This window comes from Bos taurus, chromosome 29 (assembly GCF_002263795.3).
Source record: "Bos taurus isolate L1 Dominette 01449 registration number 42190680 breed Hereford chromosome 29, ARS-UCD2.0, whole genome shotgun sequence".
NCBI lineage: Eukaryota > Metazoa > Chordata > Mammalia > Artiodactyla > Bovidae > Bos > Bos taurus.
Window position 1 is genome coordinate 10,765,720 of NC_037356.1, and position 15,764 is coordinate 10,781,483.

The window sequence follows — 15,764 nt, forward strand, 5'->3', positions numbered from 1 at the left end:
AAGAAAAGTTATTATATTTCTATGTTCCTTAAGAAAAAAAGAAATATATATATATATATGTATATATAAATGTCAGTGGGATGTGGGAGGTACAGGTGGCCGTGGCCTGGTCCAGTTTGGACCAGATTCTTGGTCCAGTTTGGTTTCGGATAAAGATTGTTAACAGTTTGTACTCTACGGTTTCCCAGTGGCCGGTTTAGGCTCAGATGAATGGTGCTGGGACAATAAAACGGTACCAGCTGTCCCTGTTTGCTTCTCCTCAGGAGACGGACCAGACAGACCTCTGTTTACACCTTTAATACACTGAAGTCAGCCTACTATCAAATCAGGGTCCCTCTACTCCAGGTGCCAGAACACGTGCAAATCAGTTCACAAGGGTGTTATATCAGCCCTCCAACGTGAGCTGGTGAGCCCCATGGCGTCACTCTTGACCATGCAGAGCTTATGTTTATCCCAGACAGGTGCAGCCTGGCAGGACAAATTGAAAGCTGCTTGCAGGAAAATGAAAGAGTAACAAGCAATACCAGTGTCCTCCCCACTGGGACAGTTGCTACACTGGGACTTGATGCATTAAAAGAAAAATGCCACAAATGAACTTTCACCTCCAGGTGAGAGAGGGAACTGGCTGTGTCCCCCACATGCGATGGTACCTCTTTAGCAGCATCTCATCTACTCACATGTGGGAGACATGCCATCATAATTCATTCTCTACATTTCTCCCAACTAATAGATGTGAGCACTGGGGCAGATAATCCAAGACTCATTTATATATGGCTTTGAAAATCCTTAAATGAATTTTTCAGCAAATTGACCTTCTTAATTTAGTTTTGCTTAGGCTCTTAATTTACAACTCACATTCTTCTAAATGAACAGACTATCTCTGACTATCTCTAGGGTCCAGGAAAATTTCTCAAGATGCAATTCTTGTTCATTTACTTTAAATCACTAATTTATATCAAATATTAATAATATTGATTTACCTACTGCTGCAGTGTGCCACGAGTTGAAATAGCCTTGGGAATATAGGAAGGAGGGAATTTCCCAGGCTGGTCAGGGAAGCAGAAAAATTCATATAATTTTATAAGGCAACTATTGGGGAAATCTTTTTCCGTCTGGAGATACTGTCAAACTTTGAACCACAGTTTCTATACCCTGAGACAGTCAAAACCTCTCCTCAAACTTTCTGCAAGTTTCTGTGACTTGCTTTTCATTTCTTCCAGTTTCCAGAGTGCCACTGTTTCTGTATCAACAGATACTGTTCTTTACTCTCCAAATTAGTGCAAACATAAAGCAGAACCTCTTTCTCAGTTTGCCCCCCTCCAAATTTTATTTGCAATCAACAAATTGAGAGTTGAGTAATTTTGCTGGATAGTAATTGCCTAGTCACGTTGACTGGGTCACACATTTCAGATCATGGATTTTCCTACTATCTTGGTGACTTCCTCTCCGCCTCTGCCTCTGATGCTGGTTTCCTCATACTTATTTCCCTCTTTTAAAGCTTTTTCTCCTTTCTCCTTCTGCATGTACCCCCCCACCCCCCGCTTGAATCCCAGGAAGCAGCCCCATCTGGCCATCTACATAGGAAGTGGGATTATCAAAGCATGCCTTTTTAAAACAAACAACACCCCCCGCAAAAAAAAAAAAAAACCACACAGATCTTTTACTGGAAGAGACTTTCCAAGTAGCATCATGCCATACTGCTATATTCCCCAATGAGTCAGTGGTGAAGAATTCACCTGCTGTGCAGGAGACATGTGTTTGATCCTTGGTTTGGGAAGATCCCCTGGAGGAAGAAATGGCAATTCACTCCAGTATCCTTGCCTGGAGAATCCCACGGACAGAGGAGTCTGGCAGGCTATAGCCCAAAGGGTCACAAAGAGTCAGACACAATTGAGCGACTGAGCACATACTGTTATAATACAACAGTGTAAGTATGGTGAAGAGCGGTGTAAGAGTATTACAAGCACAGAGAAGAGGTGACTTAGCCTGGAAGGAGTGGCGGTTCTAACCAATGACTGAGGCTGGCCAGACAGATGTGGCAGGTGAGGGTGGGGTAGGGAGGTAGGTCTGCCTAAGCAGAGGGACAAACATGAGCCGATGTTCAGAGATGAGAAGCAGTGTAATATGTGCAGAGAAATTGTCACCAAGATGGCGGAGTAGAAGGACATGCGCTCATCTTCTGCAAGAACTCCAAAATTACAACTTGCAGCTGAACAGCCATCGACAGGAGAATGTTGATCCCGCCAAAAAAAGATACCCCACGTCCAAGGGCAAAGGAGAAGCTATACTCCCCTCACCTGCCCCATTAGTCTGGCCAGCCTCACTCACTGCTTAGCATCACCACTCGCTCCAGGTTGTCACCTCTTCTCCATGCTTGTAATACTCTTACACTGCTGTTTGTCATACTTACACTGTGGAGAGAACTGCAAGGAACTGAGTTCTGCAAGAAACTCAGTGTTTCAGAAAAAGAAGGCAGTGGAGACAGTGGTAGCAACTGAGGCCGGAGAGGCTAGAAGGGCTGAATCAGGGCGGTTCTGAAGCATCATGTTACGGAGCTTAGATCTGACACAGACTGTGGGGAGCCACTGACAGGCCAAAGCATCAAAGAGACATGGACTTTTGCTTTGGCTTGATCGTGGCAGTGGCTCTTCAGTTCAGTTCAGTCACTCAGTCGTGTCCAACTCTTTGCGACCCCATGGACTGCAGCACGCCAGGCTTCCCTGTCCATCACCAACTCCCAGAGCTCGCTCAAACTCATATTCATCAAGTCAGTGATTCCATCCAACAATTTAATCTTCTGTCGTCACTTCTCCTCCTGCCTTCAATCTTTCCCAGCATCAGGGTCTTTTCCAATGAGTCGGTTCTTCACGTCCGGTAGCCAAAGTATTGGAGTTTCAGCTTCAGTATCAGTCCTTCCAATGAATATTTAGGACTGATCTCCTTCAGAATGGACTGGTTGGATCTCCTTGCAGTCCAAGGGACTCTCAAGACTCTTCTCCAACACCACAGTTCAAAAGCATCAATTCTTCGGTGCTCAGCTTTCTTTATAGTCCAATACTCACATCCATACATGACTACTGGAAAAACCATAGCTTTGACTAGATGGATCTTTGTCGGCAAAGTAATGTCTCTGCTTTTTAATATGCTGTCTAGGTCGGTCATAACTTTTCTTCCAAGGAACAAGTGTCTTTTAATTTCCTGGCTGCAGTCACCATCTGCAGTCATTTTGGAGCCCAAGAATTAAGTCTGTCACTGTTTCCATTGTTTCCCCATCTATTTGCCATGAAATGATGGGACCAGATGCCATGGTCTTAGTTTTCTGAATATTTGAGTTTTAAGCCAGCTTTTTCACTCTTCTCTTTCACTTTCATCAAGAGACTCTTCAGTTCCTCTTTGCTTTCTGCCATAAGGGTGATGTCATCTGCATATCTGAGGTTATTGATATTTCTCCTGGCAATCTTGATTCCAGCTTGTGCATTCAGCCAAGCATTTCTCATGATGTACTCTGCCTATAAGTTAAATAAGCAGGGTAACAATATACAGCCTTGACATACTCCTTTCCCAATTTGGAACCAGACCATTTTTCCATGTCCAGTTCTAACTGTTGCTCCTTGACCTGCATACAGATTTCTCAGGAGGCAGGTAAGGTGGTCTGGTATGCCCATATCTTTATTGGTAGTGGCTATATGTATCTGTAATCCAGGGATGCAGAACAGGAAATCCTTAGATTGCTATCTCATCCATAACCACTTCACATTTCAAAGAAAGAGTTTGAGATCCCACTAGTGAATTCTTCTATGGCCCATCAACTACACTGGTCTGCCCATCCTGTGCCAAGCATGCTGAGGTCAGGCCCAGAGACTCCTGGCACACTCCTTAACTGACCCACATAGATGCCATGGCACATGGGAGCCCTCGCCTTCCACCCAGCTCGGCAGTCCATGACAAACTTTCTTTGAGGAGAGTCTTGGACAATGAGAAACAAGTGTAAAATTCTATAAGCTTATTTTGCTAAAGACAAAACTGAATTTTTAAGGGGCTGTTTTTCATAGTACTGTTTTAGGGATCCTGTAGACTCTTTCCTCCCCTAAGGGGATCTATCTGCAGGCAAAGAATGCATGGATAAGTAAACTGTGCTGCCTTCTCCTGTCTGTAGCTTCTGGCTCTGAAATAGACAGCAACCTACATTTCCAAATGCTAGAAGAACAAAAAAGTGCTGGTGGGGGCAGGGGTGGAGAGATGAGGCGATGTAACACTGACATACTGAAAACCTAAGTAAAAGCTAAAGTTTTCTGGTATGTTTGTGATCAACATTAGAGAAATTGTATTTTGTCACAAAAGTTTAATTATTGGGATGGGCAAAAAGTTTGCTTGGATTTTTCTGTGAGATATTATGGGAAAACCGGAATGAACTTTTTGACTGACCCAATATATGATGTATAAAGCATCCAGGAGAACCATGGATGGAGCCACTGCTTAATTGAAGACAATATCTCCCAAAGACCTAATGTCATTCTGAGACCAACCCAGGATCATCTCAGAGTCTTACTCCACCTAGCATTCTTGTCCAGCATCAATCAACCTGGGGCATGGCTTTGGGTCCCATCCTGGGCTCTTTCTTCTGAGCCTCAACTCTTTTCTCTTTTCCCTATATTCCAGGGAATAAAGGAATGATGTCGGTTCTCAGAGTTGACAAGTATGGCTTTTGATCCTACTCCTGTATTTTCTAGTCAGGTAGCTTTGTGTGTGTGTGTGTGCGCACACCAAATCTCTTCAGTCATGTTCAACTCCTTGCAACTCTATAGACTGTAGCCCACCAGGCCCCTCTGTCCATGGGATTATCTAGGTAAGAATACTGGAGTGGGTTGCCATGCCCTCCTCCAGGGGATCGTCCAGACCCAGGGAACGAACCCGCATCTCATGTCTCTTGTGTTGGCAGGCAGGCCGCTAGCGCCACCTGGGAAGCTTTGGGGAAGGGATAAGTATCTGCTCTGTGCCTGGGTTCTCTCATCCAGGAAACGCAGGTAGTCTGCAGTTCCTCACAGGGCTGTTGTGAAGATTTATTATAATGGATCTAGAGAGCAACGGAGAAGGCAATGGAAAATCCATGGACAGAGGAGCCTGGTAGGCTGCAGTCCATGGAGTCGCTAAGAGTCGGACACGACTGAGCGACTTCACTTTCACTTTTCTCTTTTGTGCATTGGAGAAGGAAATGGCAACCCACTCCACTGTTCTTGCCTGGAGAATCCCAGGGATGGCAGAGCCTGGTGGGCTGCCGTCTATGGGATCGCACAGAGTTGAACATGACTGAAGCGACTTAGCATTAGCATTAGAGAGCAAACACAGTGCCTGACACATAAGTACTCTAATAATGACAGCCTTTGGTCATGGTGAAATGAAGTGAAGTGAAAGTCACTCAGTTGTGTCCGCCTCTTTTCGACCCCATGGACTATACAGTCCCTGGAATTCTCCAGGCCAGAATACTGGAGTGGGTAGCCTTTCCCTTCTCCAGGGGATCTTCCCAACCCAGGGGTCAAACCCAGGTCTCTCGCACTGCAGGTAGATTCTTCACCAGCCGAACCACCAGGGAAGCCCCTTGGTCATGGTATTAACAAGTAAATTTCAGCCAATACCAGGGCCACTGCTCAGGCTTAATTTGCATGTGGGTATGGTTAATTCTGTACATGCATTAAGCCTGAAATAAATGAATGAAGCACTGGGATCCTGTTTCTCATGAATATACTTCCTCTGTATATATTTATGCTAGTGGATCTGGAGGCCTTTTAAGGACAAGCAGTCTTCCTGTTAAAGATCAAAGATGAGATTAATATAACTGGCTGAATAACTGCTCTCAAAAGACCAACATGACATGGGAAAATTCCAGCTCAGTTTGGTACAAGCATTGTAGTCTGAGGCAGGAAGCTGCAGCAACAGTGAGCCAGTGAAAAAGCCAAGCGTGTCGCACCACCATATGGAACTTCAGTTTGCAGGTTGCATTCAGAGAGCACCTTTTAGACTCCTTAATCCCTTGTTATAATTCTCCTACACTGTAGATGGAGGCCAACTCACCCACTCCCTAGAATGAGCCTGGAGAAAACGCCCCCTTTGTGCCTCCAAATAATATATGTTCTCAAAGAGTGTTACCTTTCCAATAGGAAAGAGTTGCTGATGGAGTCTAAAAGAGAACCGTCCAGAGGCTGTGGTATTTAAAAGTCAATGCTAAGTGATGTAGTTTTAAAAAAAGATTCAGGGGATATTGCCAACATTTATATTTCATGGTGCTTGTGAAATTGCTTTCAATTCTGTCTTGCTTTGGTCTCTGTACAGTAAAGATTCCTAGGTTGCTATGGGAAGTATGTACGTAAGCTGACTGCCATGGTAACTAGTCACATATGGTGGAGAGGCATAGCATGACACAGGATTTGCATACCTAATTTGAGTGTGTTAGTGAAAGTGCAATCTGTGCATAGGAGGCTAAGTAATCTGAGGGATTTAAAAACTTTATTGTGCACACCAAAGTATTAAGTACTAGGGTCTGCTTTGTATTGTCAGGGTTGCTGTCTGTCTAATCTCAGGCATCAGTTCGCCCAGTATATGACTATATAAAGGTGTGATGTTGTGTGTGAGTATGTCTGTGAGCTTCTGAAGTTGATTCAGTCTTATTGTTTCATAGTTGCATTTCATTTATCTGGAGTCCTAAGTCTTAAGTCTCTCTCACAGCATGAGGAGGATTTAATTAAACTTCTGTTGTGTGCGTAGTCGCTCGGTTGTGTCTGACTCTCTGCAACCCCATGAACTGGGCTCCTCTGTCCATGGGATTCTCCAGGCAAGAATAGTGGAGTGGGTTGCCATGCCCTCCGGCAGGGGATCTTCCCAACCTAGGGATCGAACCCAGGTCTCCCACATTGCAGGCAGATTCTTTTACCATCTGAGCCACCAGGGAAGCTTCTATGAGTTTGTCACTATTTCATTCACTCAATATTTATTTGAAGTAGTTTTGTGCTAGTTATTTTAGGTATTTTTATTTGAGGTGCTGCTATTGCCTGGATCAAGCTGTTTCTATATTCAGTGCCTGCAGTGCTTTTGTCTTATCTTAACCTGGAATAGTGAGTGATGAGTGGTAGATAGGAAATAATTGGAAATATAAACAGCCTCAGTTCTGGTGTCATGATTTACAGTATAAAACATGCTATGAAACAGCTTTTTTTAAAATGGAATACATTTATATGTAGTGCCATTGGGCTAATGTCAATAACAATAGGCAAAACAATAAATTGCAAAACAGTGTGCGCAAACATGATTTCATTTTGTAATAATACATGCAGAGCTTTGTTTCATTAGAAATAGGCCTGAACAGATGCATGTTGCACCTCCTGGTTTGATTAGTGACCTCTCAGAATTCATGTGCGAATTTCTCTCTTCTTATAAAGATCTTAGTCATTGTACTATGTCTTACCCTGATCCAGTATAGGGGCTTCCCACGTGGCTCAGCGGTAAAGATTCCGCCTGCCAATGCAGGAGGTGTGGGTTCGATCCCTGGGTCAGGAAAATTCCCTGGAGAAGGAAATGGCAATCCACTCTAGTATTCTTGCATGGAAAATCCCATGGAGAAAGGAACCTGGCGGGCTATAGTCTGTGGGGTCACAAAGTGTCAGACACGACTGAGCAACAGAGCAGGAGCGTGAGATCTGGTATAACCTTGTCCTAACATTCCATCTATTTTAGACTATATTTCCAAAGATGGTCTCATTCTGAAGTTCTGAAATGTTTGGCACCTAAGTGCTGTGCCTGTTTTATTAGATCTATAGTTAAGGATACCTTTTTTTGGCAATTGTAAATGGTATTATTGCATTTTTAGTTTTGGATCTGAAAATTTCTTTATTGGGAAAAAGGTGGGAGAGTTTAAGATTATAAATGTCATTCCCTTGACTGCTATAGATCTATTAAGATTATCTATTTAATATTGGATTGGTTGTGGTAGATTGTGTTTTTTGAGAAATTGGTCCATTTTTTCTAAGGTGTCAAATTTGTGCAAGTAAAACTGCTTACTATCTTTTTGAGGTCTGATATTAGTAATTTATACCTTCTCTCTTTTTTTTCTTTGTCAGTCTTTTCTTTGTTAGTTGATTCAGTTTCATTATTTTATAGTTGCATTTTATTTATCTGGAGCCTTAAGCCTCTTTTTTGTTTTTTAAACTTTGTCAATTTTATTGATATTTTGAAACAATCACACCTTTGTTTCATTGGTTTCATCTGTTGGTTTTAAGTTTTGAATTCCACTGATGTCTACTCTTACCTTTTTTCTAAAAAAAAAAATTCCTTTTTTCTGTTTGCTTTGACACCATCCTCTTACCAGTTAAAATTAAGTATAAAAAGCCATCCCTCCATTTATATGCCTTACTTTTCCTTGCTGATAGTGTAGCTTCATTAAAGATTTCTTTTATATTCATGTAGAACCACATTTAATGCATTATAATTTTTGTTTCTATTATCAAACTTAATTTAGAAAACCCAAAAGAGGAAGGAAAGTCTACTGTATTTACCCATATTTTTCCTTATCATATTAGTTTTTTCCCTTTCTTGATATTCAAAGTTTATTCTTTTATTATTGCTTTTCTGTCTAAAGAACTTTCTTTAGTTTTTTTTTTTTTTTGTGAGATGGCGGTAAATCTGTTAGAGACACGTTCTCTTAGTTTTCCTCTGTCTGAACATGTCTTGATTTTCTCTTAGTTCCTGAAGAATTTTCTCTGAATATAGTATTCTGGACTGATAGTTCTTTTTCTTTTTCAACACTTGAAGAATGTTCTGTGGCTCCCCTATGGCCTCTGGGGGATTTTTGATGAGAAATCCACTGTCACTCAAATAGATTTCCTCTGTGGGTACAATGCCATTTCTTTCTTGCTGCTTTCAAAACTTTTTCCTTTGTCGTTGGTTTTAAGCTTGACTGTGATGGGTGTTGGTATAGACTTCTTTGAGTTTGGGTTTTGCTTGGTATCCTGATTCTATTTGTGGGGGGGGGGGGCGCGGTGTGTTCTTGCCACATTTAAGAAGTTTTCAACCACTGTTCCTTTGAGTGGTTTTTAAAGTCTACCCTCTTTCTCTTCTGTTCTGGAATTCTGATGACACAAATGTTAGATTTTTTTGTTTTGTTTTTTGTTATAGTTCCATAGACAGAGAAGGCAGTGGCACCCACTCCAGTACTCTTGCCTGGAAAACCCCATGGACGGAGGAGCCTGGTAGGCTGCAGTCCATGGGGTCATGAAGACTCGGACACGACTGAGCAACTTCATTTTCACTTTTCTCTTTCATGGATTGGAGAAGGAAATGGCAACCCACTCCAGTGTTCTTGCCTGGAGAATCCCAGGGATGATGGAGCCTGGTGGGCTACCGTCTTTGGGGTCGCACAGAGTCGGACACAACTGAAGCAACTTATCAGTAGCAGCAGCAGCAGTCCCATAGATCTCTTAAGCGCTTTTCCATATTTTGAGGTAATTTATTCTCTGTTGTAATTTATATTGTTTCATCTTCCAGATCACTGATCCTTTCTTCTGCCTGCTGCAGTCCCTTATTAAACCTACCCATTTAAAGTTTGATGTCAATTGTATTTTCAATTTGAAACATTTAATTTTTTCATTTCTAAAATTTCGGTTTGAAGCTTCTTCGTATCTTGAATATTTTTTGTTGTTGAGACTTTCTGTTTCTTTAGGGAGACTTCCTATTTTCCCATTTCAGATATATTTATAATTGCTTAAGAGGCATTTTTATGATGACGACTTTAAAATTTCTGTAGGATTCTTTTAACATCTCTTGTCATCCTGCTGTTGTATTAGTTGATTTTTTTTTTTCTTTCAGCTTTAGATTTTCCTGGTTCTTGGTGTGGTGCATATTTTCTATTGAATCCTGTAAAACTGAGGCAGGAGAAAGGGAGGGGCTGCCTCATTACTGGGCTTCCCAGGTGGCTCAGTGTTGAAGAATCGGCCTGCTAATGCAGGAGACATAGGAGAAGTCGGTTTGATCCCTAGGATAGGAAGATCCCTTGGAGGAGGAAATGGCAACCAACTCCAGTATTCTTGCCTAAAAAATCCGTTGGACAGAGGAGCCTGGCTGGTTATAATCCATGGGGTCGCAAAGAGTCTGACACGAGCACACACACACCCCTCACTACTGCCGAGTAGGGATGGAAATACAGGTTTTCCCACTCAGCTTCTATTGACACCAGAAAGGCTGTGCTCCATAATTACTGAATGGAATTGGGAGTTCCAGTGCCCTGTGAGGCTTCCACTGATACTTCCCTGACTGAACAGAATGAGAACCCCATCTGGTACTGCTCACCTCATAGCCCTACTGACATCAAAGTGGATGGAGGTGGAAGGATGTGATCTTATTAACTTTGGACAGTGATGAAAGTTTGACTCATCCTCTAATGCCACCCTACTGACAGGGGAGGATGCCTTGTTACTGTCAGGTGAGAACAGGAGTCACACTTCCCAAGGAGTCGCTACGACACTGTTGTTGACGGGGATGGTTTTAGTACTGCCGATGTCGATGAATGTGCCCTGTCCCTAGGCACCTCGGGACCCCACCCCAGCTGAGGTATTGAGAAACCTCATTATTGGCTGATGGTTCAGTTCGGTTCAGTTGCTCAGTTATGTTCGACTCTTTGCGACCCCATGGACTGCAGCACGCCAGGCCTCCCTGTCCATCACCATCTCCTGGAACTTGCTCAAACTCATGTCCATTCAGTCAGTGATGCCATCCAACCATCTCTTCCTCTGTCATCCCCTTCTCCTCCTGTCTTCAGTCTTTCCCAGCACAGGGTCTTTTCCAATGAGTCCGTTCTTCACATCGGGTGGCCACAATATTGACCACCTTTTAGACTGAGAAGGGAAGTCTAGATTCCCAGCTTGGCCGTGCTGATGTGCGTGGGGTTAGGACTGTAATTGGTGTGTGGTGCTTGGCAGGAGGAGAAGAATTATAATCTAAGTATTTCTGTCTTTCTAGGCTGCCCCTTTCCTGGCCCTTTGGCTGGAGAGGACAGGATTTTCTTAGAGCCTTTTGGGTTTCCAGCTTCTTCATCTGTAACTCTGGAATATGTCTGTGTATTAGTTGCTCCGTTGTGTCTGACTCCTTGTGACCCCATGGACCAGGCTCCTCTGTCCGTGAAATTCTCCAGGCAAGAATACTGGAGTGGGTAGCCGTTCCCTTCTCCAGGGGTTCTTCCTGACACAGGGATCCAACCCAGGTCTCCTGCATTAGCACTTTGCCATCTGAGCCACCAAGAAAGCCCAACTCTGAAATATATGAAACAAAGTGAAAACCCACAGAACTTACTACCATGTGCTCCTTGAGTCCTAGGTCTCTGTCTGGTCTTTTTTTCCCCCCTACTTTTTTTTTAAATCTTTTAGTCTTAGGTATGTTCTATTGTTCTATGTATAAAGCCCAGGGTTTCTAGTTGTATATAGTAGAAGGATTGGGAAAAGCATCTCTACTTTAGCTTCCCAGACGTAGAAGTATGTACACTTCCCTTTTATTATTTGTTTAGCCTTGCAATTGAGCATGTGACACTTCTCCTGGACTCTAGGCCATTACTGCCACTACAGTTTGAGAGATACCATTCCAAGCTACAAAATCTGGCTGGCAATATCACTGTAAACATAAAGCTGGCAGTAGTCACAGGCTGGATACAAAGACTGGCAGTCTTGCCCTAAGTACAGGCATGTATGAAAAAGACCCAGTCACTGGAAAATAATATGTATCATCATCATAATGTTTACTATGGGTGTACTATTTGGTCATTATTCTTAATAGTAGCAATAACAATGAAAACAGCAATCATAATTGCTATGAAAACTGTGTGCTTGTTTCAAAGTGGTTTGAGTACATCACATAATCTAATTTCCTTAGTCATGTTAATGTGCAGGCTTTGCTGTATATGTATGAACCACTGTCAGGCTCTGTTCTTGGTATTACTGGACATGTGGGATTTGGTATGATCTCTGGGTCAGGAAGATCTCTTGGAGAAGGAAATGGCAACCCACTCCAAAATTCTCGCTGGGAGCCTGGTGGGCTATACTCCCAGGGGTCACAAAAGAGTTGGACACAACTTAGAGACTAAACAAAAAGACGTAAAGAAGAAGATGGTCTAGGTTCCCTCTCACCTACATGGGAAAGCAATATATAAAAAAATAAATCAACAAACGAGGCTTCAGATAGCTATATACCTTAGAAACAATAAAACCTGGAGGTGTGATGGAGAATACCTGGAGAGCGGGGGATGATTGAGGGGGAACTATGCATTTCCACAAGAGCAAATGCATCTGCCTAACCTCAGTGCCTTTGATGTGTATTTATAATTATGGATGCAAAGGCTAAAGGTATATGCATATCCTCAAAAGGGCAAGCTTTTGCTTTCTTTTGGAGCCATTGCAACCGTATAGACCATAGCCTGCCAGGGTCCTCTGTCCATGGGATTCTCTCTGCAAGAATACTGGAGTAAGTTACCATGTCCTCCTCCAGGGGATCTTCCTGGACCAGAGATCTAACTCGCACCTCTCCTGCATTGGCAAGTGTGTTCTTTATATCTTTATAAAGATATAAAGGTGTGTTCTTTAGCACCACCTGGGAAGCCCCAGAAATATATAACTAACAGTTTTTGCAGGATTCTCATATCAAAGCTGAAGTAAGCATATGATTGACAGCGTTCAGTTCAGTTCAGTCATGTCTGCAGCACGCCAGGCCTCCCCGTCCATCACCAATTCCCAGAGCTTGCTCAAACTCATGTCCATTGAGTCTGTGATGACGTCCAACCATTTCAGCCTCTTCCGTCACCTTCTCCTCCCACCTTCAATCTTTCCCAGCATCAGAGTCTTTTCCAGTGAGTCAGTTCTTCTAATCAGGAAGTCAAAGTATTGGAGTTTCAGCTTCAGCATCAGTCCTTCCAATGAATATTCAGGACTGATTTCCTTTAGGATGGACTGATTGGATCTCCTTGCAGTCCAAGGGACTCTCAGGAGTCTTCTCCAACTCCACAGTTCCAAAGCATCAGTTCTTCAGTGCTCAGCTTTCTTTGTAGTCCAACTCTCTCATCCATACATGACCACTGGAAAAACCATAGCTTTGACTAGATGGACTTTTGTTGGCAAAGTAATGTCTCTGCTTTTTAATATGCTGTCTAGGTTGGTCATAGCTTTTCTTCCAAGGAGCAAGAGACTTTTAATTTCATGGCTACAGTCACCATCTGCAATGATTTTGGAGCCCAAGAAAATAAGGTCTGTCACTGTTTCCCCATCTATTTGCCATGAAGTGATTGGACTGGATGCCATGATTTTACTTTTTTGAATGTTGAGTTTTAAGCCAGCTTTTTCACTCTCCTCTTTCATCAAGAAGATCTTTAGTTCCTCTTTGCTTTCTGCCGTAAGGGTGGTGTCATCTGCATATCTGAGGTTATTGATATTTCTCCCAGCAATCTTGATTCAAGCTTATGCTTCATCCAGTCCAGCATTTTTCATGATGTACTCTGCATATAAGTTAAGTAAGCAGGGTGACAATATAGAGCCTTGATGTACTCCTTTCCCAATTTGGAACAAGTCTGTTGTTCCATGTCTGGTTCTAACTGTTGCTTCTTGACCTACATGCAGATTTCTCAGGAGGCAAGTTAGGTGGTCTGTTATTCCCATCTCTTAAAGAATTTTCCACAGTTTGTTGTGATACATGCAGTCAACAGCTTTGGCATAGTCAATAAAGCAGAAATAGATGTTTTTTTTTCCTGGAATTCTCTTGCTTTCTCTATGATCCAATGGATGCTGGTAATTTGATCTCTGGTTCCTCTGCCTTTTCTAAATCCAACTTGAACATCCGGAAGTTTTCACTTCACTTTCAGAACATCTGAAAGTTTTCAGCTTTCTGGCTTGGAGAATTTTGAGTATTCCTTTGCTAGCGTGTGAGATGAGTGCAGTTGTGCAGTAGTTTGAACATTCTTTGGCATTGCCTTTCTTTGGGATTGGGATGAAAACACCTTTTCCAGTCTTGTGGCCACTGCTGAGTTTTCCAAGTTTGCTGGCATGTTGAGTGCAGCACATGCACAGCATCATCTCTGAGGACTTGAAATAGCTCAGCTAGGTAATTAATTTTTCCAAGCTTTCATCTCTTTGTTTGTGGTCTCTCTATTTTGCAAGGATGAAAATAGACAGCTTTCTGTGAAAAAGAAAGAAAATAGCTTCTTGAGGGATAACCTTGTTAGGTGGTTCTTGGATCTTAATAAAGACTCTAGGGAGTTCAACCCAGTGCTCTGTGGCAACCTAGATGTGGGGGATAGGGTGGGGGTGAGATGGAGTTTCTAGAAAGGGGACATATATATGCTTATGGCTGATTCATGATGTTGTATGGCAGAATCCAACACAACATTGTAAAGCAATTATCCTCCAATTAAAAATAAATTAAAAAATAAAATAAAATTAGATGTGCCTAGCCTGGATGGGAGGGGAGTTTGGGGGAGAATGGATACATGTGTATGTATGGCTGTGTATGTAATAGCAAATATCCCTTTGCTGTTCACCTGAAATCATCACTACATTGTTAACTGGCTATCAGTCAGTTCAGTTCAGTCGCTCAGTCATGTCCGACTCTTTGCAACCCCGTGAATCACAGCACGCCAGGCGTCCCTGTCCATCACCAACTCCCAGAGTTCACTCAGACTCATGTCCATTGAGTCGGTGATGCCATCCAGCCATCTCATCCTCTGTCGGTCCCTTCTCCTCCTGCCCCCAATCCCTCCCAACATCAGAGTCTTTTCCAATGAGTCAACACTTCACATGAGGTGGCCAAAGTACTGGAGTTTCAGCTTTAGCATCATTCCTTCCAAAGAAATCCCAGGGCTGATCTCCTTCAGAATGCACTGGTTGGATCTCCTTGCAGTCCAAGGGACTCTCAAGAGTCTTCTCCAACACTACAGTTCAAAAGCATCAATTCTTTGGTGCTCAGCTTTCTTCACAGTCCAACTCTCACATCCATACATGACCACAGGAAAAACCATAGCCTTGACTAGACGGACCTTTGTTGGTAAAGTAATGTCTCCACTTTTCAATATGCTGTCTAGGTTGGTCATAACTTTTCTTCCAAGGAGTAAGCATCTTTTAATTTTATGGCTGCAGTCACCATCTGCAGTGATTTTGGAGCCCCCCAAAATAAAGTCTGACACTGTTTCCACTGTTTCCCCATATATTTCCCATGAAGTGATTGGCTATACTCCAATATAAATGAAAGGGAATGTACACTTCCCTTCATAGTGATTAGTTACTGTTGAAAATAAGACCTTGCTTCTATTCACTGATCATCTGTATGTGATGTGCATTGTGTTATATACCTTATATTTATTTCACGTAGTCTTTGCAGTTTTACTGGGCAAGGGTTTGTTCCATTCATTTATAAAGGAGGGTAAAAGACTCAGAGAGGAAGCTGCTTTCCTCTGTTTGCATCCTTCTAGCCCAAACAATGAACAATGATCTGTTCTCTGCTCTTTTCAGTGCCCCAGGGGCTGACCGTTATTGTCTGATCCACTTAGGCTTCCTTGTTGGCTAGTTTCTGGTTGAATTTAGACAAAGGGTCGCCTCTGCAAGAGATAAGAAAGTCAGAAAAGGAAAAGGACTGGAGAGTCTATTTCCTGCTTTAGGATTATTGCGGTTGGTCAGTCTACCTGACTACATGACTGTAGTTCCTGCTGCACAACAAAGACTTCTGTGACCGTCCCAGCTCTCATCAGACTTAGA

General features: G+C 42.7%; 1 protein-coding gene and 1 non-coding gene across 7 annotated transcripts in view; both read left to right on the forward strand.

Moving 5' to 3' along the window:
- Positions 1-15,764, forward strand: part of DLG2 (discs large MAGUK scaffold protein 2) — a 2,323,126-nt gene that overhangs the window by 833,034 nt on the left and 1,474,328 nt on the right. The window lies entirely within an intron of this gene.
- On the forward strand, positions 4,355-4,424 carry MIR2285K-1 (microRNA mir-2285k-1). The gene has a single exon (NR_107737.1). It is a non-coding gene; the product is annotated as a microRNA mir-2285k-1 (primary transcript).